This window comes from Myodes glareolus, chromosome 6 (genome assembly GCF_982192425.1).
Source record: "Myodes glareolus chromosome 6, mMyoGla1.1, whole genome shotgun sequence".
NCBI lineage: Eukaryota > Metazoa > Chordata > Mammalia > Rodentia > Cricetidae > Myodes > Myodes glareolus.
This window is the reverse complement of record NC_142031.1, coordinates 70875274-70898529: the sequence shown is the minus strand read 5'-3', so window position 1 is coordinate 70898529 and position 23256 is coordinate 70875274.

Genomic DNA, 23256 nt, shown 5'->3' with positions numbered 1-23256 from the left:
AAGGCTTATAAGATGCATTAAATTGTGGAATGTCACATTATTGCTATAAACTAAAACCAGAGGAGTTTTAGGTAACTGAAAATCCAGTTAAAAGAAAAGTTTTAAAGGATATTTTTGAAGTAAAGACCCTTTATGAAATATGAGTTAATTTTTCCAGGATGCCTTGAAATAGGCTTCAGCTAAGCCCTGTTCTCTGGAAAGTTTCCTAACAGACACTAGACAAATTAACATTACCACAGTTTGTGACATACACACATTTACTCATGCAATCTTTTAAAATTCCAAGTCTTTGGAGAAACTTACTCTTAGGTATTGGAACTCTAAAAGATCAGATCAAGAATTACCCAGCATTTCTTTATGTGTGGTCTGTATTTTGTTGACCACAGAATAGACTTTTTTAAGAATTAGGAAAGTGGATATGCTGCATACTTGTTATAAATCATTATAGATACGTGTTCTTGTCCCCAGTTATGGTCAGGATACCAGGGTTCAAAATAAACCAGAAAAATCTCCCTTGGTTTACCAAATACTTGTCTGGGTACATTTTCTAGCCTCCAGTTTTGTGGTTGATTTATATGATTACATTGTTGACCTACTGGAGACTGTAAGGTACAATGTGAGTTACATTGTTGACCTGCTGGAGACTGTAAGGTACAATGTGAGTTAAACCAAGACTCAGAAGCCAGCAGCTCTAACTCTGACTTTGACTACAAAACAGAACAATCCAGAAAACGTACCCATAAGAGCAGAGTGGGGACCCCAGAGGCAAAAGAGCTCCAAACTGCAGAAATTGACCCTGTGAATATAGTTCTTAGTCCTACAAAACAGATTTCATAGAAGCCTCGCTTAGAAGAGATAGGAACAAGCCAAGTTAGTTTATAGCAGGGCAGTAACTCAGCAAACCTCCACGAGAGCATTTCTATTTCAAGCACAATTTAATGTCCACCATGCTAGATCCTGTAGAAATAGAAATAGCCCAGACACTGCTGAACATTTGCACAACGGAACAGTGATATGTTGTTTCCTTTCATTGCTTTATTTGTTTGCTCCAGTGGTTTAAAAGACCACTCAATCCTAGCCACAGTAAGTGAATGTTGGTGGTAAAGGACTAATTTCCAGATCCGTACCTGATGCCACCTAGCTAGCAAATGGTAATAGGATTGAATGGCAATGAACACTGCTTTTCATCTCCTGCGAGATATTGACCAATATAATACCTGTACTTGTCCCCGTGCAGGCTTAAAGTGACCTTGTGATCAATAGGCTAAAGGTTTAGTATGTTGTTATTGATCTGCTAAGCCCTGCTGTGCTGTAACTGACCTAAGAATGCCTAGCTTACATGCTGGGATATGGATCAGTCCTTACTCATAAAATGCTTACACTACAGAAACCATCAAAGGCCAGACCTCAAGCTCTGCTTTCTCAGACTGATTAATAAGCATTAAAAAGTTAAGGGAAAAATCTCCTGGACTGAAGAAAACGTAGCATATTACTTCTTTTGGATAAAGGAAGGGATCTTGATGAAGGAGGGAGAGAGAGGAAGGTGGAGAGGCAGAAAGAGGGAGAGAGGAGTGATAGAGGGAGGGAGAGAAGTGGGGGTGGAAGAAAGGGAAGGTAGGTGTTTGTGTTTCTCTTTTGGTAGCTTTAGGGTTTCTATTGCTGTGACAAAAACACCATGGCCAAACAGCAAGTTGGGGAGGAAACGGTTTATTTGGCTTACACTTCAGCATTGCTGGTCAGCCCTGAAGTAAGTCAGGACAGGAACTCAAATAGAGAAGGATCCCAGAGACAGGAGCTGATACAGAGGCCATGGAGGGAAGCTGCTAACTGGCTTGCTTCCCATGGCTTGCTCAGTTCACCTTCTTATAGAATCCAGGATTACCAACCTGGGGATGGCAGCACCCACTATGGACTGGGCCCTCCTCTATCAATCACAAAGTGCGAAAATACCATACAGCTGGATCTCTTTCAGGCGTTTCCTCAGCTGAGGCTCCTTCCTCTGATAGCTCTGACTTGTGTTAAGTTGCAGGGCATGTGCAGAGTACCTTCTGTAAGCAAGTTGGTCATGGTGTTTTATCATAAGAATAGCGATCCCAACTAAGACAAACACCATGTCAATTTCACAAAACAGTGGTAATAAGTTATTCCCTGGGGCCTATGGCCTTCTCAGCATGAACTTTGACTAGGTTTATAATGCCAGGTGTGATTTACTTCTGCAGAATGGTACTAGAATCCCATTAGAAAGCTATCACTAATCACCAAAACTAGGTCCTTTACAAGAGCAACATGTGTTCTTAACCACTGAGATGTCTCACCAGCCCCATCCGACATTCTAACGACCTGGTTTTGGTCTGCAAGTAGAAGAGGAATCCCATTCTCAGGCTCACTTAGCAGCCAACAGTGAACCAATGGAAGTGATAGTGCTTCGTAAGCGGCACTGTGAGAGACTTCCCTGCCGACAAAACACTTCACAGACTTTGTCACGTGAAGAATGGTGTCCCTGCCTTCACAGAAAGGTAAGATCAGCTCTTACCAAGGAGGGTGGGTGTACCCAGTCTTGAAAGTGGGAGAGCTCAGCTTGTTTCATTAGTTTCGCGTACTTACAGCCTCCTGAAAGCCACTCCTTAGTGACAAGTGGGAACTGTGCCTGGTCTTCTTGATAAAAGGGAAGGCAAGGCCATGGAACCTTATCATGAGGAGCAGAAGGGACAAAAGGATCTCGTGGTCAGGCAGTCCTAGGCCTTTCAGTTTTAGATGTCAAAGAAGTAAGCGCAACTTTTAAATTTAGCACTCATACCATACCTGCCGGGAGGGTTTTCTGCTTGCTTTCTTTCTTTCCTTCTTTCTTTCTTTCTTTCTTTCTTTCTTTCTTTCTTTCTTTCTTTCTTTCTTTCTCTCCTTCCTTCCTTCCTTCCTTCCTTCCTTCCTTCTTTCTTTCTTTCTTTCTTTCTTTCTTTCTTTCTTTCTTTCTTTTTGCTTGTTTTTATAGTAAAGGATAAAAAGCTCTCTAAATCCTTGCCTGCAGTTGAAAGGAAAATCCCAGCTATAACTTGAAATATTTTAAGCTCACAGTGAGCTCAGTTACTAAAGCTATAGTCATTTTGGTTCAGGTTAGATGTAAATTACAAATGTGGGTGCCTCATTTCCCATGGGAGGCTAGGTGCCCTTTGAAATCAGGACTAACAGCACACTGTCAGCTGGTCTTTCATGTCGATTTCAAAGCATTTTTTGTTTGCTTCTTACCTCAAACTTTGCCTTTCACACAGTCAAAAATTATGAGGCAAATGAAGAAAGGAGAAGATGTGATCCATACACAAGTAATAAACTAAGACAGAAAGCTCCGATATTATAAATATACAGGATTTCAAAATACTATGCTAGAATGTGGGGAGAATGTGGAAAAACGCATGTGCAAATGAGAAAATAACCACATTTGACTGCACATGAAGATGAACAATGGAGTCAGAGGACTCAGTGGGGAGGCTGCATGGAGAGGTGAATGGCAGGAACAGTCTCTTACTTGAAGAGAACCCAAAAGCTATTAAACAAAGAACAGCAGGCACATAGCAACACACAAAGTTCATGAGCCTGGGCAACATTTCATATTTTAGGAACACATGCTTATCTATGATTGCAAGAAGTGAGCAAAAAAGAAGACAAAAGATAAAATCATGCAGGAATGTTTCAAAATTGAGGAGACCCAGAACTTCAGCACTGCTTCCAAATCAATTCTTATGCAAATTGTACTTTCTGAAAAATAAAAGAAATAAGTACTGGAAGCAGTTACTGAAAGATGACAATATATCGGTATGTGTGTGTATACATATACATATATGTATATACATGAGTCAAACAAAACTGATTTTTTTATTAAATCAAGTGGAAGGAAAGAATAATGAAATGTCATCTTTCAGTGGCTTAAAGTAGAAGATTAATCCATAAATACAAAAATATACATCTTTAAAAATTATTTTTCCTGGATATAGATGAAATTAAGATATTGACAAGCATAGGCTGAAAAAAATTGTCTCCTATAAGACACAGTAAAAAGATTCATCATCTTAAAAGAGAAATTGGCCCAGAACAGGCTAGGTTGGCTTAGGAGTGATGACTGTCAGAAAAGTGACATGTGTAAATGCACAAAAACATGGAATGTCAGCTGACTTGCATGACCAGTTATGATGTTTGCAATAGCTTCCACACGTTTGAGTACTGAACTTCACAGCTTGTGTGGTGCTGGCCTCAGCCCTTGCAAGCGAACCACAGTGTGACAGCTGCACTCTGTGCAAGCATAACCTTGGCTGTGCATTTGCAGAGTACTCATTCTATATGTGCAAAGGAAAATCATGCTTGAAAGCACACCAAGGCTTAGTTAAAGTGCGTGTCTCTGCCGCTCGACAATACAAGAATGCCAGTGGAAGAGTCCCAAAGTGGAATATTTTAAAGGTACTCAGCTCTTAAAAATGGGGCAAGAGAAGAGAAAGAAGAGAATTAACAGTTTAGAAAAATAAAGATAAACACCTCCAGAACAGAGAGCCAAGGCAAGTGACAGAAAACTGACCTTCAATACAGAGTGAAGAGTCGTTCTAGTTAAAAGGCAGTACTGGCCAGAGTTGGAAAACTACAACAGAAAAGACAAGATGTGACCATGTCTTGCCCTAAACAAGTGTATTTTATACATGATACAGAAACACATTCAAAGCAAAGGGGAGTATACAAATTAAAAAAAAAGTTCACTGAAGACATCAAGAGTCTTTTCAGTGACAAGTGGGCAGATCTTCACATACACAGTACACTAAAAATATGGAACAACATTGAATTGTATGTGTCTGGCAGATCTTCAAAATAAATCAAACAAAATTGGACAGAATTGAAGGTGGAAAGAGATAAATCCACGGTGACAGTCAGAGAAATTACAGTGCTCTCTTGGAAATATGCAGATGACCAGCACTGATAAAGTGTTTGAATAAAATCGCCAATCAACTACTCTAATTGATTTGTACTCTAATTGATTTGTACAGAAGACCCCAAAGGAAAGGATGCGTGCTTTCAGCATACACTTAGAACACACGTGTATGTTGCCTTGGGAACTATTTTTCAGCACGTTTCAAAGTATAAAAATCATAAATGTTTTATGTTGTAAACATAAAAGTATTATACAAATAAAATAAGCCCTCACAAGTGCTCAAGTATTTTTAATCCAAAGAACACATTTCAAAGTCTAGTTCAGAGGTGAAAAAACAGGAATTTATAACATATTAAATTAAATGAAGAAAATCATAAGAAATATGCATAATCATCACTTCAAAAGCATATGCAATAAACAGGGAACTGAAGAGATAAGTTTCTGCTGTAAAATTGGATGACCTAAGTCTTGGACAAGAAATTGTTCCAAATATATAAAAGGAGAAAATAATAGAAACTGATAAAACAATTTTCAAAATTGACAATGTGTCATTAATATATTGATATTCAATATACTAATATATATTACATTATATTATTAATATATAATACAATTATATTATGTAATATAATATAAAACTGTATAGTTGTGAGTATAATGCAGTACAATGATATGTAGTGCATAATCAATTAGTGAAACATAATAAGTAAAATGCTGAGATTATCAAAGATACATATTAATGTGGGAAGATAACAAAGAGGTTATAGGCTGGATGAATGTTAAGAGGGTATTCAGAATAATTTTAAGACACTATGTTTGACAGTTTAAAGTAAATAGACATGCTCATTTTTGAGGACTCTTAAAAACTGATAGAAAGGAACATTTTTTTTAAAAAAAAATCTGGAAATGTCTTATTCATAGTGAAAATGTGCCAATAAAAACCTCCCAAAACTCCAGGTACAGATTTAATAGTATAAATTTTCTCAAATATTGAGACAATCATGTATGCATTACTAAATTCTTTTAAAAAATTCAATAAATACATCTGATAGATATTTATGAGTTCATAGATACTAGAATATATACAAAACAAAGTATTTACTAAAAACAAATGAAATTTTGGGTTACACCCTGTGGTGGTTTGGATAAAATGTTTCTGCATATTGCACACTTGAGCCCCAGCTGGTGGTGCTGTTGTGAAAGTTATGAAACTTTTAGGATATGGAGTCTTGCTGGAGGAAATGCATCTCTGGGTGAGCTTAGTTCTTTCTTCTCCCTGTGTTCAGTTGAGGTGCAGTCTCTCAGCTTCTGCCTCTTACTTCCATACCTTTCTCCCTGGTATGGTCATCTAGGTCTCTGGAACCATACATAGGCCAAAATAATCTTACTTAAGTTACTTTTGCCATGCTGTTTTATCCCAGAAACAGAAAAATAAATTGCATACTTTCTTACCATAAAGCCAAAATTAGTGAACATAATAATAGTGTATGAAAAAGGTTAATACATCTGATTCCCAGAAGGCTGACATCAGAATTCAATTGTAGCTTACCTTAAAAATTAGAATGTCCCTCATTAAAACTCAATGAAAAGAAATAATAAAAGAATGAGAAACATGCGCATGCATATTTTCAGACAGATAAAAACATTTGTCAAAATCAGAGAAGTTCACACTGAAGTCTGTGTTACCTGGCAGTAGAAACACATCCACAGCACATAACTGGCACTGCTTATGGTGATGAAAGACTGTTACTCCTGATATGAAGGAGAGGTCAGTTCCACAGAGAAGTCTTAGCCAGTGCGAGGAGGAGCACAAAAGAATTAAGAAAATGGTGGGAAAAGAAAGTATAGTATGCGGGTATATAACATTCTTATGGACACTAACTCTTTCAAATATGTCTTGAAAATTTTATTAATAAGAAAACTTAAGCAAATGCATGTGTGTCAGATAACTATATATAAATTTATCATAGTTCTACTTACTACTGCCAAGCAACGGAAGTGTCACTGCTTTTGAGAGTCCAAGAAGCAACAAAAGAATCATCAAAAGCTAAAGGTAGAGCTAAAAACAATTGTGTAGGAACTCAGCAATGAAACTAGACACCAGCAAAGAAAATAATACGACACTGGAACAGTGGAGGACTTCTCCATGACAAAAAGTGACAAACAGCACTGCCAGCAGTCTGTCCTCCAGAGGGGTGATGTTTTCAGTGTGACGGCAAAGCACTACTGAAGATCTAGAAAGGACTTAGTAACTGGGAAATAATTTCCACAAGAAACAACTGGAATAGTTCATATGATCCCACTTTAAGTCATTATCTCCAGAAACCACAGGAATATTAGCGTAAAATCCAAACAGGGCTCTACCCTAAAGCCAGGGTGCAGAAACAGTTGACACCAAGACTGCTCGACAGTGAGATGCTCCATGATTGAGCAGCTCTGTGACAAATAAGGATGCATTTTTAAAAACCAATTTGCATGTTGAATGTTGTTTAATATTAATTGGAGATATCTTATATTCATTTATGCTGTGGAATATTTGCTTAATAAATCAAAGATGTTTTGCATTCTTTTATGTTGCATTCACTTAATTCTGCTAAGTTGTGTTACTTTGTCTGCCTAAAACACCTGACTTGTCTAATAAGGAGTCGGACGATCAACAGCTGGACAGGAGATGGTTAGATGGAGCTGCCAGGCAGAGAGAACAAATCATAGAAAAAAATCATCTAGACTCGAAAGAAAGGAAAGAAGAGGGAAGAATGAAAAGAGAAGAAGGAGAGGAGGACAGTAGGTTGAGTTTTTCATCAGGACTGCTGGTTCACAAATGGCTACACAGAGACTTACTATTGATTACAAATGCTCAGTCTATGATAGCTTATGCTTGTTACTAACTTTTACATTTTAAATTACTAACATTTAAATTAACTTTTACATTTTAAATTAAATAATTGTCTTATTTATGCTCTGCCACATGGAAGGACCTTTTATCAACATGACAAGTTCATTTTCCTTCCACGTCTCCTCATGACTCCCGAGACTCCTCCCCCTTCTTCTTTGAGCTCTTTATGTCTGCAGACCCATCTAACTCCTACCTATTTATTGACCAGTCAGTTATTTTATTAACCAATGAGAGTAATACATATTTAGAGTGTACAAAGATTGTTCCACAGTAAAGGACACTAGGAGTCAGGCACCCATCTAGCCACGAAGTAAGAAGAAAAGAAATATATATAGAATAAAAGGTAAAAATCTCAGAGGCACATCAAAAAGATAAATGGGATAATTTAAGTTAGAAAAACTGGTTAGAAACAAGCCAAGCTAAGATCAGACATTCAGAAGTAAGAATAAGTCTCCACGTATTTGCTTGGGAGCCGTCTGATGGGAACCCAAAGAGTAAAACAAAACAAAACAAAACAAAAACAGAAAAAAAACCAACTACAATGGAATATGTTTCATGTTTAGTGTGTTCCCAACTCCAAAGTAATTTCCACAGACTTGAATATTAAAATGAAAACTATGAGCTTCTAAGAATAAGTGTGAGTGATTTTATTATCTCTGTGGAGCCAGAGTTCATTGTTGAGATATGTACTGCATGAAACACTGGGAAAGTGCACACTATACATTTGCAAATAGCATTTCAGTTCAGGTACAGGACTACATAAAATGAGCAGTCTGGGTCTAGGTGTATATAGAGGTGGGTTCCAGCTGGGCAGGCCAAAGCTGGGATTGCAAACAAACACTCATAACTAATCAAAGCAATAGCAATTTCAGCATTTGAACAAACTACCCCATGAACAACATGGGAACTCACTACCAGTCCATTTAGTGGATAGTCAGAAGCTCTAATAAGACACATCACAAAAGGAGATGTCCAAATGCCAGCCAATGCATAAAAAGATGCCTTGTATATTTAGTCAGCAAAGCAAAATGAAGTAATTATAACAAAAAGTAGTAGCAAAAGCGCTCCTTCCCTGGGAGATGACACTCAGGAAGTCAGTGCAGTAGGGCACCATGAAAACAGCACTGTCTAAGTCAGGGATGAGCCAAGTTATCTACTCTTCACTATCCTGGGGTCTGCATTGCAATTGAGGCTACACTTTCACTAATGGCCTCACCTGGCTTCTTTTCATGAATTCCAGCCCTGCCACATGGTGCTAGGCCTAAGAAGTTCTCCATGACTCCTCGTGCTTACAAAACCAGCACCATGTGGGAGACTATCAATTTCTACATTCAGCTTGAGATGCAGTCTTGGCCTCCTCTGAACCACAACATCTGTGTGCTGACCACAAGGAAACACATCTCTGATTTTAATTCAGTGATGCTGATCTCCTGTTAATCATAGCTGATTTTTCATCTCCAGAATTGTCCATTTTGCTTCAGTGGTGCCGGTCTCTGGTTTATCAAGGATAATTTTTGAGCCCTAACTTACCAAAAACCCCATGTATTCTTAATTGAAAATATCATGCTTAGTCTCCTAATAGTCTTAGGAACTCTCAAACTTCCCTCTGAAATTTTACAGGAAAGGCTTCTATTATTGCTTTTTTTCTCAGGATTATCTTTCAAGCTCTTTTGGAGTAATTCACTGTAACAGATCCCCTTAGCCCAGCACAAGTGATGCCATGATGAAAGTACCATTCAGGTCATAAACTCAGCACACAGACAGGACCATCTGCCAAAATGAAAGCCAATATTTAGTCCATAGTTCTGGGAAAATCTCTAAATATAGTAACCTTGTTTTTTTGGCTTTTGTAGTTCCACTTCTGGGAAACTGTTCTTGTTAAATGAAGTATATCAACCCAGAAAATGGTTTTTGTATTTAAAAATCCTCTGAGTAAGGGTTGTGGGAACCCAAATACCCAGTGTGTTGTATGGCTGAAATTTCTAATGACGTAGGCTTCGTATTGAGTAGTCTTCTCTGTTGGATACCCTACAACAGAAGGCGCTCAAGTGTTTTTCCAGCCTAGAGAAACAAATGCCTCGAAAATCAACCCGTGTGAGGCCAAAACTGGAGCAAGTTCATGGAAAAACGAAATAGGAAGAATATACCTTGCAGCTTAAGGTTTCTGCGATTAAAGAATAAGTTGCTGTTTGTCCTTGTGAGTTACGGTTTCTATTTGTAATTAAGAATAAGTTCCTATTTACTAGATCTGATGTGAACTGCTTGAAGCCCATCCATATGATGTGTACATGTGATGTGTGAACCTTACTTTGTTCCGTCCCTTTCATTGCACCTCAAAATACAGTTTGCTTAGGCTGGACACTCGTGGATTTGATCTTCCTCCTCATGATACTCAAGTCTAACACATGTCATGCATGTCACAGCAACAACTCATTCTCCGTTCTAGTTTGCTCCCTGTTGTGGTGATAAAACATGGCGATTGAAAACGTGGGGAGAATATGGTTTATTTCGTCTTCTACTTCCTTCATCACATTACATCCTGGAGTGAAGTTGGGCAGGAACTTAGAGCACAAGCATGGAGTCAGGCACCGAAGCGAAGATAATGGAGGAATACTCAGCTCGCATTCTTTGTTTTTTGAGACAGGGTTTCTCTGTAGCTTTGGAGCCTGTTCTGGAACTAGCTCCTGTAGACCAGCTGGCCTCGAACTCACAGAGATCCACCTGCCTCTTCAACTTGCATTCTTATACCTTCTGGGACTGCCAGAGTAGGAGAGGCATCTTCTACAGAGGACTCCTCCCTCCGAATCAAACACAAATAATCAGAAAAAATCCCACAAATCTGTCTACATGTTTCTACTATCTTAGGGTACACATTTTCTCGGTTTAGATTCCCTTTTCCGAGAATACTGTAGCTTGTGTCAAGTTCACAAAAAAACTCACCAGTATAATGGCAAAACCCACTTGAAGTAGAAAAACTGGTAGGCAGCACCATATCTCTCAACTCAGTATTATAAAAAAACTAAATTAAAATATTATTCTTCTATTTAAAAATACTATGTTCTTAAGTTCATCTTTTTTGAGTTGTTTACCTCAAAAAAATGGGAAGGCAGCTAATAATTCAATTTATATAAACAGAGTAAATGCAGTATTTCTTTCTGTAGATTCATTCCTTTGGCTATTAAATTTAGGAAATAACCAGCTGCTGAAAACAGGTATTATAATCATATTTAAAATTACAAAAAACTGACTACAAAGAACAGCACCTTCATCTAAAATACTTAAGTTTGATGAAGTCATAATCACTCATTGCTCCTTTACTAGTTACCCTTCAGCTCTCAGAAGGTCAATCACAAGTTGAAGGGTGATCACACACAAATAAACTCAGCACACAGTCTTTGGTAAGACTTCAATGAACTGAAAGTGCCTACTTCTGTAGTAGGAACAGGTAGGCTCAGAGACAGTTCGCTGAGCCATTACTAATGCAGCCCAGGCTTTATTCAATGAAACACCTTCAGGTCATCTTAACACCTTTCAGAAACACAAAGGCCTTTACTTAATACACCTGTGTAGGTCTTTCATCTAAAGATAATGAGAAAAACCTGTCATTGTATTTCCTTTCTTTTTGCCCCAGCAAGGGCTTGGGACACACTCCATCCCCTGAATCCGTGGATTTCTTTGTTAGTTGTAGCATGGAGAAGTTAATTTTACTCCTATATGAGAAAGCCTTCAGAGTCACTCAGATTGCAAGTCCTAATTATTTTGAGTTGTTGCTCATTCCAGGACCTTCCAGAGGTGGGTAGAGTAGTTACTAACCTTTTCTGTGCTGACTTTTAGTAATCATAATATTAAGCGGAGCTTAGATTATAACACCTCACACAATCCAACCATGAGACACGATGACTCTGAACTTCCTTCTCACAGTCAGCACAGAAAAGCCACAGATTAAGCTGCATGGCGCAAATATTTGTTTCAGTCTGCAAACCCAAAGCGCCCTAGCCCTAAATGAGGTGAGAACAGTTTTGGGCCTCTTCAGGCTGTGCTTGTGCCTCTCTGACTCCTGTCAGAAGATCAATGATGCTCATGTTCTCCTGATTATAGATAGTACCCACTTTTAAAGAAAACGAATGCTTTCAAAACAAATCATTGGTAGCGCTTACCTTTGTGCTTTTTGTCCATGGATATAGCCTAGATCCCAGCAAGTAGACACCCCCGTGAGTTTCTCTACAGGCTGTTTGCAAGCACTCTCTCATAGAAGTGGAGAAGGGGGAATTTAGGGGTGGAAAGCTGCCTTTTCAGGCACTGCCCTTATTGTTTCAGAGACTGCCTAGCAACAGAATGCAAAGATGTCTACATTAGGAGGCCTCAGGGCACTGATCTGGCCAGCTAAGTCCTTTCTGTGTGGCTAAGTCCTCTTCACACTGAAGCCTTGGCTGCCTCTGCCATACATATTTAGGACAATGAAAGACTTGGTAGATTCCCTCTAAATACTCATAGTATAATTTCTGAATAATCTTTGAGCAAGAATTGAAATTAGATATAAACCTTGCATTAATGTCTTCTTCCTGAAGCACCTACGGATTCTTATACATGATGTTCAAATATATGGGAAGCTAGTTGCTCAATCCTGGAGGTATTTCAGCGGACTTTGTCAGCTACACTACTTTGCAGTTATTTTCTAAAGGGTTTATTGTGGTGATTATTGTTTTATGCATATGGGTGTCTTGCTTGCATGTATGTCTATGTGTCAGCTCTTCTGGAACTGAAGTTACGGATGGTTGTGGTAGATGCTGGGAATTGAAACCAGATACTCTCGAAGTGAAGCCAGTACTCTTAAGCATTGAGCCACGCACTTTGTTCTCTTGTTGGCTGATTTCCTTGGAGAGCTGAAACTGTCCAACTGAGCCCATTGTTCACTGCTGAAAACAAGCATCCTAGCTGTTTGCTATTGAAAGACTCCAGCCGCTAGATCATTCAGCTTTCTATGTGTCAGGTCCAAATGGTACTCCTTTTCCTTCCAAAAGAGAAGACCCGCCGACTTGGTCCTAAATAGAGACTAGGGAGATTGTAATAGGATTTCCGGTGGCTAAATTAAAGTCAGCATTTCTTAAGAACTTTCCCATGTCTTAGAAGGAGTCATTTTCTTTGCTTCTGAAGACAACCACTATGTAAATTACTAGAGATATTTTAAGGAGGCATCAATCTCTAAGCAGATATTTTATATATATATATATATATATATATACATATATATACACATACACACACACACACACACACACACACACACATATATATATATATATATATATATATATATATATATATATATATATACATAAATGCATTTGTAAGCCTCCTCAACCCTAAGACTTTTTTCTAAAACCTTACACTCACTCTCTCTTTGAAACGGGACAGTCACCCCCCGCCCCCTGCATACTGGACTGCTTATCCTCCCGTGTCCTTGTGAATAATCTTCAAACGTAACTCCATTCTGGGAATTAAGGCAAAGACAACCCACAGATGTTGACTCAGTTCCTGATGTATTGATTTAGTCACTAGAACAAGGCCAGGGTGGCCCATAGATGCTCCCTTTATCTCACCTAACCACGCAGCTATTCTCCTGCCCTGCAATAGACCAATCACTGCTAGGAACCCTTTGAATAAGCCAATCCAATAAATTGGAAAACAACCTACAGGATCCTCCCTTGTGTTTGTGGCTTTTTGCTTTAAAAGATGGACTGTAACAGCTATCGGATGTCCTTCATATCCTGAACCTGAAAGGCCCTGTCATGACAGAATAAAAATCCTCTTGCTTTTGCATCAATTGTGGTTATGAGAGTGGCGTCTGGAGCAACTCCTTCCTGATGTTTGGACTTCTAGTCCAACAATATATGTATATATATGTTTTTCAAGACATGAATTCTCTACGTAGTCCCGATTGTCTTAGACTCACTCTGTAGTCTAGGAGGGCTTTAAATTCTGAAATCTTCCTGCCTCTGCCTTTTAATTGCTGGGATTAAAGGTGTGAGTCACCATGCTCAGTGGGTTTTATGTTTTTTTTTCATTTTTTTTTCATTTTTTCAATGACTATTTTAAAAAATGGCTTTGTCCAATGTGAAAATATATTTAACCAAAGATCTAAAATGTCCATTAGTAAAAGTATACTGCCAAGAATACAGGAGAAAATATTGTTTTAGAAATTTTTATTTCAGGTTACTGAATTGTTCTTTAAATTTTTTATCTTAAATTTAACTTAGTTGCACACACACGATATATATCTATATCTATATATCTATATCTATAATAGTATTAACATTTTCATTAGAAAATCATTTTATTAACATAATTTTAAATGAAAGCTCAGGATACTGCATCTGAAACAAAGAAAGCATATGGTACCTTATATATTCAATTGTCTTCAATACAGGTAAAGTAGATTAATAGTTCTGTTTTCTCACAAGTCTACATTACTTACTGAAGATTAAAGTTTTTATAATAGGTACCTTAAAATGGTGTGTTAGAAATAGTATTTACTTTTTATTAGTGTTGTGTGGCATCCAAGGTGGATAACACATCCAGAAAAGGAGAATGGGCATTTATAACTTTATTACTATTATTTTAACTAACAACAAAATAGAGACAAAGAAAACAATACCAAGAATCAATGAGACAAAGAATTGGTTCTTCAAGAAAACCAACAAGATAGACAAATATTTATTCAAACTAACCAAAAAACAGAGTGAGAATGTCCAAAAACTAAAAAGGGGGACATAACAACAGACACAGAGGAAATCCATGGAATCATTAGGTCATATTTTGAAAACGTGTACTCAACAAAATTGGAAAACTTAAAGGAAATGGACAACTTTCTGGGTAAATATCAATTACCAAAGTTAAATCAAGACCAGATAAGCAAATTAAACAGATCTATGACTGCTAAAGAAATAGAAACAGTATCAAAAGTCTCCCATTGGAAAAAAAAAAGCCCAGGACCAGGTGGTTTCAGTGCAGAATTCTACAAGATTTTCAAAGAAGAATTAATACCAATACTCCTCAAATCATTCCACACAGTAAAACAGAAAGTACATTGCCAAATTCTTTTTATGAAGCTTCAATTACCCAACTGTGTTTTAGACATTAACTAAAAAAGAGAAGTACAGATCAATCTCACTTATGAAGAATGATGCAAAAATACTTAATAAAATACTGGTAAATCGAATCCAAAAGCACAACAGAAAAATCATACACCATGATTTAATCAGTTTCATCTCAGAGATGCAGGGATGGTTCAACATATGAAAATATGTCAATATAGTCTAACATATAAACAAAACCACATAATGGTCTCAATAGATACTGAAAAATCTGTTGACAAAATACAGCATCCCTTCATAATAAAGGTCTTGGAGAGAGCAAGAATTCAAGGAACATACTGAAACATAATGAAGGCAATATATACAGCAAGCCAATGCCAACATCAAACTAAATGGAGAGAAAATCACAGCAATCCCACTGAAATCAGTAACAAGACAAGGTTGCCCACTCTCTCCATTTCTATTTGATATAGTTCTTGAGTCCTAGCTAGAGCAATAAGATACCAAAAGGATATCAAAAGTATACAAATAGGAAAAGAAAAAGTCAAACTCTCACTATTTTCTGATGATAGTTTACATAAGCAACCTCAAAAATTCTACCAAGGAACATCTACAACTCATAAACACTTTCAGTAATGTGACAGGATACAGCATTAACTAACAAAAAAAAAACCAGTGGCCCTCCTATATATAAACAATAAAGAAGCTAAAAAAGAAATCAGAGAAACATCACCACAAATAGCATAAAATATTTCAGAGTAACTCTAACCAAACAAGTGGAAGACTTGTATGAAAAGAACTTTAAATCTTTGGAGAAAGAAATTGAAGAAGACACCAGAAAATGGAAAGGTCTTGCAGGCTCATAGGTAGGTAGAATTATCATGGTAAAAATAGGCAATCTTACCAAAAGCAATCTACAGATTCAATGCAATGCCCATCAATATTCCAGCAAAATTCTTCAGAGAACTTGAAAGAACGGTACTCAACTTCATATGGAAAAACAAAAACTTAGGATAGCCAAAAACAATCCTGTGTGATAAAGGAACTTCTGGAGGTATCACAATCTCTCACTTCAAACTCTACTACAGAGTTACAGTACTGAAAACAGAACAGTATTGGCAGAAAAATAGATCGGAGGATCAATGGAACCAAACTGAATTAATTTGGTTTTAATAGAATACAGACCTAAACAGAGAACTCTCAACAGAGAAATCTAAAATGACTGAAAGACATGTAAGGAAATACTCAGCATCTTTAGCCATGAGAGAAATGTAAATCAAAACAACTTTGAGATTTCATCTTACACCTGTATGAATGGCCAAGATCAAAAACACTGATGACAACGTATGCAGCAGAGGATGTGGTGTAAAGGGAACACTCCTACATTGTTGATGGGAGTGCAAATTGGTACAGCCCCTTTGGATATCAGTATAGTGATTTCTCAGAAAATTATGAAACAACCTTCCTTAAGACCCAGAAATAACACTTTGTGTATGTAACCAAAGGATACTCAATTGTACCACAAGGACATGTGCTCAACTGTGTTCATAGCAGCATTGTCTGTCATATCGAGAACTGGAAGCAACCTAAATGCTCCTAGACCAAAGAATGGATAACGAAAATGTGGTGCATTTACACCATGGAGCATTACACAGCAGAAAAAAAAATGACATCTTGAAATTTTCAGTCAAATGGATGGATCTGGAAAACAGCATATTTGAATGAGATAACCCAGACCTAGAGAGACAAATATTATATGTTCTCACTCATAAGTGACTTTTAGACACAAAGCATGGAAAACCAGGCTATAATTCATAAGACCATAGAAACAAGAAAACAACGAGGACCCTAAGAGAGACATATATGGATCTAATCTACATGGGAAGTTGAAAAAGACAAGATCTCCTGAGTAAATTGGGAGCATGGGGACTATGGGAGAGGGCAGAAGAGGTAGGGGAAGAACGGAGGAAAACAGAGAAAAATGTATAGCTCAATAAAATCAATAAAAATAAAATAAAAGAAAAAAGCATATTTTAAAGAAATCATGAATTTTATGTTACCAATTATATGTAAATAAGACAAAAATATAGAATCTGTTTTAGAGGGATATTCTGTCAAAATTTATGTATATATCATTGAAGGATTATTAAACATTTACTATCTCAAAAGCTATCATATAATGGGTTAAAATGTTAAGAATATTCAGTTTTATAAAGTAGTATGTTATTTATTTATCAGGCCTTAATATATGATGATAACACTCAAATTCGCATTTTAGCTGGGCATGCCAAAAAAATAAGTTTAGTATACAACCATAAAAAATTAATTTAAAATGAACTGAGTGGACATCATTTGTTAAAAAATCTTTAACATAAACAACATAAGAAAACAACCAAGAATACATGAAAGCAATTGTCAGACACATGGCATGGTTTCATCAAGTTAGGCGAATACAGTTTAGAAAAACAGTAGCAATTCTGCTCTATTTCTTTTAAGAAGCAAAACCTAGTCATAGAAAAGATCAAAGAGTAAAGTTTGTCATCTAGATATAGGTTCCACCTCCCCTCTCTCTCTTCCTCTCTCCCCTCTTCTGCTCTAAGCAGCTGAGGTAAATGTGGGTTATTAATTGTTTCATTGTCTGTTTCCTTGGGAGGTGACTTGCAGGTCACAGCTTCTACCAATTCAGGTCTGGTGGTCTGGCCAGTCATGCACAGCAAACCAACTAAAAGAACCAGATTAAAAGTAGAAAGCAGAATAATATTTTTTCAATGTGGTCACTCTGGGAAGTTGAGTGCCAAGTCCAGCAAAGTCCCTAGTCCATCCACAGGGTCCTGAAGGAAGGTAAGAGTTTAGCAGAGGTCTTGGGCATGCACATCCAATCAGACCTGCTCAGGATAGAGTCTAGTCAGGACCATCCCTGTCTCCTCATTATCTGGGTTTTAGTCTCTCACATCCTGTAAGGCAGTTTGACAAGTTTCGAAAATTGTTCTAAATTCTTTTTCAGAAAGACAGGTGTACTCTCTAGCTGGTGCCCTTTCTCTTTCCTAGCATGAGCTTCCAGGAAAAGCTCCACTATCTTTAGGGCCCATTATTTTCAACAGCCTGTTAGTCAGCTTGAGAGATAAAAGTATCTCTATAATTGTGACAGGGCAAGGCAGTGCAGACATTCTTTCATCGTGTATGTTTGCTTGGGTCATTTTATATTTGAGAGAAATTTGATTCCTTGATGAAAAACCCCATTGAAAAATGCCCAACCCTATTTTAGAAACCCAAGGCCAAGATGCCCCAGCTAATTTATCTTAGCGTCTGTCAAGCTCCTGCTTGCACAGTCTCACACTCCTTGTAGCTGCCAAGTGAGATACCAGGATGTGGGTTTTGCCTTAAACACCCTCTAACCTAAATGGTTGGTGCCATACTTGATTCCCAAATACCAGCTGGAAAAAAGCCTTTCAATTATAAACTCTGAACAGTCCTCTCTGGTGGGCTTCCTGTGACAATAGTTTACTCTGAAGCTATTTTGGGTGACTTTGGCCCAGAAGCACAGACTCAGGTTACCCCAAATTCCATGTTTGAATGTGCAAGCAATTTTAAAGGATTTTTATAGTGTTACAGAACAAAGAAAGTCATAAATCAGGTCAAGTTTAAAATATATTGGTGGGTACCCAAGAGAGGCAGTTACAATGAGATGGGATGAGCTATTATATAGATCTAGCTTGCTATGTAATGACGTTCTTAGCTTTTTCATTGGTTGAAGTTAGTGTTCTGCTAAGTTTATAGCTTCTAAGAGATTTTTACTTGTTATCATAGAATGCTAGTTCTATGTTAATGGCTTCTCAGAGGTTTTCTTATTTTTATTAATTATCAGAAGGTCTTAGTTCAGATATATCCCCTAAACCTACAAAATTCCAAATTCCTCACACTACTGAAGCTTTAACTAGGCCACCAGTCTCTGCAGTCACAGAAACTCCTTCCAGGAATTGGTTGTTCACAGCCAGCCAGAGCTTCTCTACAGAAATTTTCATTCACATGTCCCAGTACAAAGGGTACCATGTAGCTGCTGCTGGTCTGGAAGCTTTGAAAGGACTCATGCAACTGGAGTATTGGCTCACACCTTTAATTCTAGCACTAAAAAGGCAGAGACCAGAGCTTGAGGCTAGCCTGGTCTATATATAGTGAGCTCTAAGAAAAAACTTTTTTAAGAAACCAATGCTGTGGGATAACCCTTTTGTATGCTGTGAATATGTATTCCTTTTATTGGCTAATAAATAAGCTGCGTTGGCCTACAGCAAGGCAGAATAAAGCCAGGTGGAAAAGTCAAACTGAAAACACAGAGAAGAGAAGGGCTAAGTCTGGAGGGGATGGCAACTAGCCGCCCAGGAAACAAGAGACCAGGAGACCGGTAATGTCATGGCCATGTGGCAATACATAAATTAATGGACATGGGTTAATTTAAATTTAAAATCTAGTTAGTAATAAGCCTGAACTATTAGGCCAAGAAATTTCTAATTAATATTAAGCATCTGAGTGATCATTTATAAGTGGCTACAAGAATGGAGTTGGACAGAGAAACCTCTGTTTACAAACCAGAGTGAGAATGAATGGTATGAAATGCAGGCCAGAGCACAAGCCGGTTGGTCCATCAGCAACAGCCATACAGTATTCAAATCTCTCAGTTTCACTCACATAGCTGCTTGTAGCCTCTAGACACAGGATCTTACTTAGAAGAAATGATATAGAGTCAGAGACCAGCCTTCTTTTTTGCTTTGGGGAACTCCAAGCTTTCTCAGAATGGCTGCTTTGGGATCATCTGGCCCAGTTCTTATCACTACTGTAGACCACTCTGGAAGGTTGTCATACCTCATATAGGCAGATTACACATTCACTCTTCACTATGTGCCAGTAGACTATTTTTTTTATTTATTAAAAATTCCTGCCTCCTCCAATTCCCCCATTTCTCTCCCACTCCCCCCACGCCCTCTACCCCTCCCTCTTGAGTCCTAAGAGAAGTCATGGTGCCCTGCCCTGTGGGAAGTCCAAGGACCTCCCTGCTCCATCCAGGTCTAGGAAGGTGTGCATCCAAACAGACTAGGCTCCCACAAAGCCAGTACGTGCAGTAGAATCAAAACCCGATGTCATTATCTTTCGCTTCTCAGTCAGCCCTCATTGTCAGCCACATTCAGAGAGTCCGGTCTGATCACATACTCGTTCAGTCCCAGTCCAGCTGGCCTTGGTGAGCTCCCATTAGATCAATCACACCATCTCCCAGGGTGGACACACCCCTTGCGGTTCTGACTTCCTTGTTCATGTTCTCCCTCCTTCTGCTCTTCATCTGGGCCTTGGGAGCTCAGTCCAGTGCTCCAATGTGGGTCCTTGCCTCTATCTCCATCCATCGCCAGATGAAGGTTCTATGGTGATATGCAAGATATTCATCAGTGTGGCCATGGGAGAAGGCCAGTTCAGGCATACTCACCTCTGCTGCCCAAGGATCTAGCAGGGAAAATCCCCTTGAATATCTGGGAACCCTTCTAGAGCAAGTCTTTTGCCAACCCTAAAATGGCTCCCTTAGTTAAGATATCTTCTTCCCTGCTCCCATATCCACCCTTCCTCAATTCTAACCATCCCATTCCCCCAAGCTCTCCTAAATCCTCCCTTCTCCCTTCCCTCTCCCCATCTCCCTTTCCCCCCAAGCCCCACCTCTGTGCTCCAATCTTTTGCCCCACAATCTTGTCTATTTCCAATATCCAGGAGGATAAATATATGTTTTTCTTTGGGTTCACCTTCTTATTTAGCTTCTCTAGGATCACGAACTATAAGCTCAATGTCCTTTGTTTATGGCTAGAATCCACGTATGAGTGAGTTCATACCATATTCCTCTTTTTGGGTCTCAGTTATCTTACTCAGTAAAGTGTTTTCTATTTCCATCCATTTGCATGCAAAATTCAAGATGTCATTGTTTTTTTTTACTGCTGAGTAGAACTCTAAAGTGTATATATGCCACACCTTCTTTATCCATTCTTACATTGAGGGACACCTAGGTTGTTTCCAGGTTCTGGCTATTACAAATATTGCTGCTATAAACATAGTTGAACAAATGCTTCTGTAGTATGATTGGGCATCTCTTGGGCATATTCCCAAGAGTGGAATTGCTGGATCCTGAGATAAGTTGACTCCCAGTTTCCAGAGAAACCGCCACACTGATTTCCAAAGTGGTTGCACAAGTTTGCATTCCCACCAACAATGGATGAGTGTTCCCCTTACTCCACATCCTCTCCAACATAGGCTATCACTGGTGTTTTTGATTTTAGCTATTCTGACAGGTGTAAGATGGTATCTCAAAGTTGTTTTGATTTGCATCACTAAGGAGGTTGAGCATTACCTTAGTGTCTTTGGGCCATGTGAACTTCTTCTGTTGAGAATTCTCTGTTCAGTTCAGAGCCCCATTTTTTAATTGGGTTAATTAGCATTTTAATGTCTAGTTTCTTGAGTTCTTTGTATATTTTGGAGATCAGACCTTTGTCTGATGACGAGTTGGTGAAGATCTTCTCCCATTCAGTAGGATGTCTTTTTGTCTTACTGACAGTGTCATTTGCCTTACAGAAGCTTCTCAGTTTCAGGAGGTCCCATTTATTCGTTGTTGCTCTTATTGTCTGTGCTACTGGGGTTCTACCTAAGAAGTGGTCTCCTGTGCCCATGTGTTGCAGACTACTTCCCACTTTCTCTTCTATCAGATTCAGTATGGTCAGATATATATATATATATATATATATATTGAGGTCTTTAATCCATTTGGACTTGAGTTTTGTGCATGGTGATAGATATGGATCTACTTTCATTCTTCTATAGGTTGACATCCAGTTATGCCAGCACCATTTGTTAAAGATGCTTTCTTTCTTCCATTGTATAATTTTAGTTCCTTTGTTGAAAATCAGGTGTTCATAGGTTTGTGGGTTAATATCCGGGTCTTCAATTTGATTCCATTGGTCAACATCTCTGTTTTTGTGCCAATACCAAGCTGTTTTCATTACTGAAGCTCTGTAATAGAGTTTGAAGTCAGGAATGGTAATGCCTCCAGAAGTACTTTTATTGTATAGGGTTGTTTTGGCCATCCTGGGCTTTTTGTTTGTCCATACAAAGTTGATTATTGTTCTTTCAAGGTCTGTGAAGAATTTTGTTGGGATTTTGATGGGGATTGCAATGAATTTATAGATTGCCTTTGGTAGAATTGCTATTTTTACTATGTTGATCCTTCCATTCCAAGAGCATGGGAAATCCTTCTCTTTTCTGGTATCCTCTTCAATTTTGTTCTTCAAAGACTTAAAGTTCTTGTCAAATAGATCTTTCACTTACTTGGTTAGAGTTATCCCAAGATACTTTATGCTATTTGTGGCTATCATGAAAGGTGATGTTTCTCTGATTTCCCTCTCAACTTCTTTGTTCTTTATGTATAGAAGGGCAATTGATTTTTTGGAGTTGATCTTATATCCTGCCACATCACTGAAGGTATTTATCAGCTGTAGAAGTTCTTTGGCAGAGTTTTTGGGGCCACTTATGTGCACTATCATATTACTAAAGGTGTTTATCAGCTGTAGGAATTCTTTGGTAGAGTTTTTGGGGTCACTTATGTACACTATCATATCATCAGCAAATAACGAAAGTTTGACTTCTTCCTTTCCAATTCTAATCCCCTTGATCTCCTTATGCTGTCTTATTGCTATTGCTAGAACTTCAAGAACTATATTGAGGAGATATGGAGAGAGTGGACAGCCTTGTCATCTTCCTGATTTTAGCGGGATGGCTTTGAGTTTCTCTCTATTTAATTTAATGTTAGCTTTGGCTTGTTGTATGTTGCTTTTATTATATTTAGGTATGATCCTTGTATCCGTATCCTCTCCAAAACCTTTATCATAAAGGGGTGTTGAATTTTGTCAAATGTTTTTCAGCATCTAATGAAATGATCATTTGGTTTTTTTCTTCCAGCTTATTCATATGATGGATTACATTGATAGATTTTCGTACATTGAACGAGCCCTGCCTCTCTGGGATGAAGCCTACTTGATCATAATGTATAATATTTCAATGTGTTCTTAGATTCCGTTTGCCAGTAATTTATTGAGAATTTTTGCATAGATGTTCATTAGTGAGATTGGTCTATAATTCTTTTTCTTGTTTGAGTCTTTATGTGGTTTTGGTGTCAGGGTAACTATAGCTTCATAATAGGAGTTTTGCAAAGACTCTTCTGTTTCTATTTTGGGAAACACATTAAGGAGAGTAGGTATTAGCTCTTCTTGGAAGTTCCGGTAGAATTCTGCCTTGAAACCATCTGGTCCAGGGCTTTTTTGGTAGGGAGATTTCTGATACAG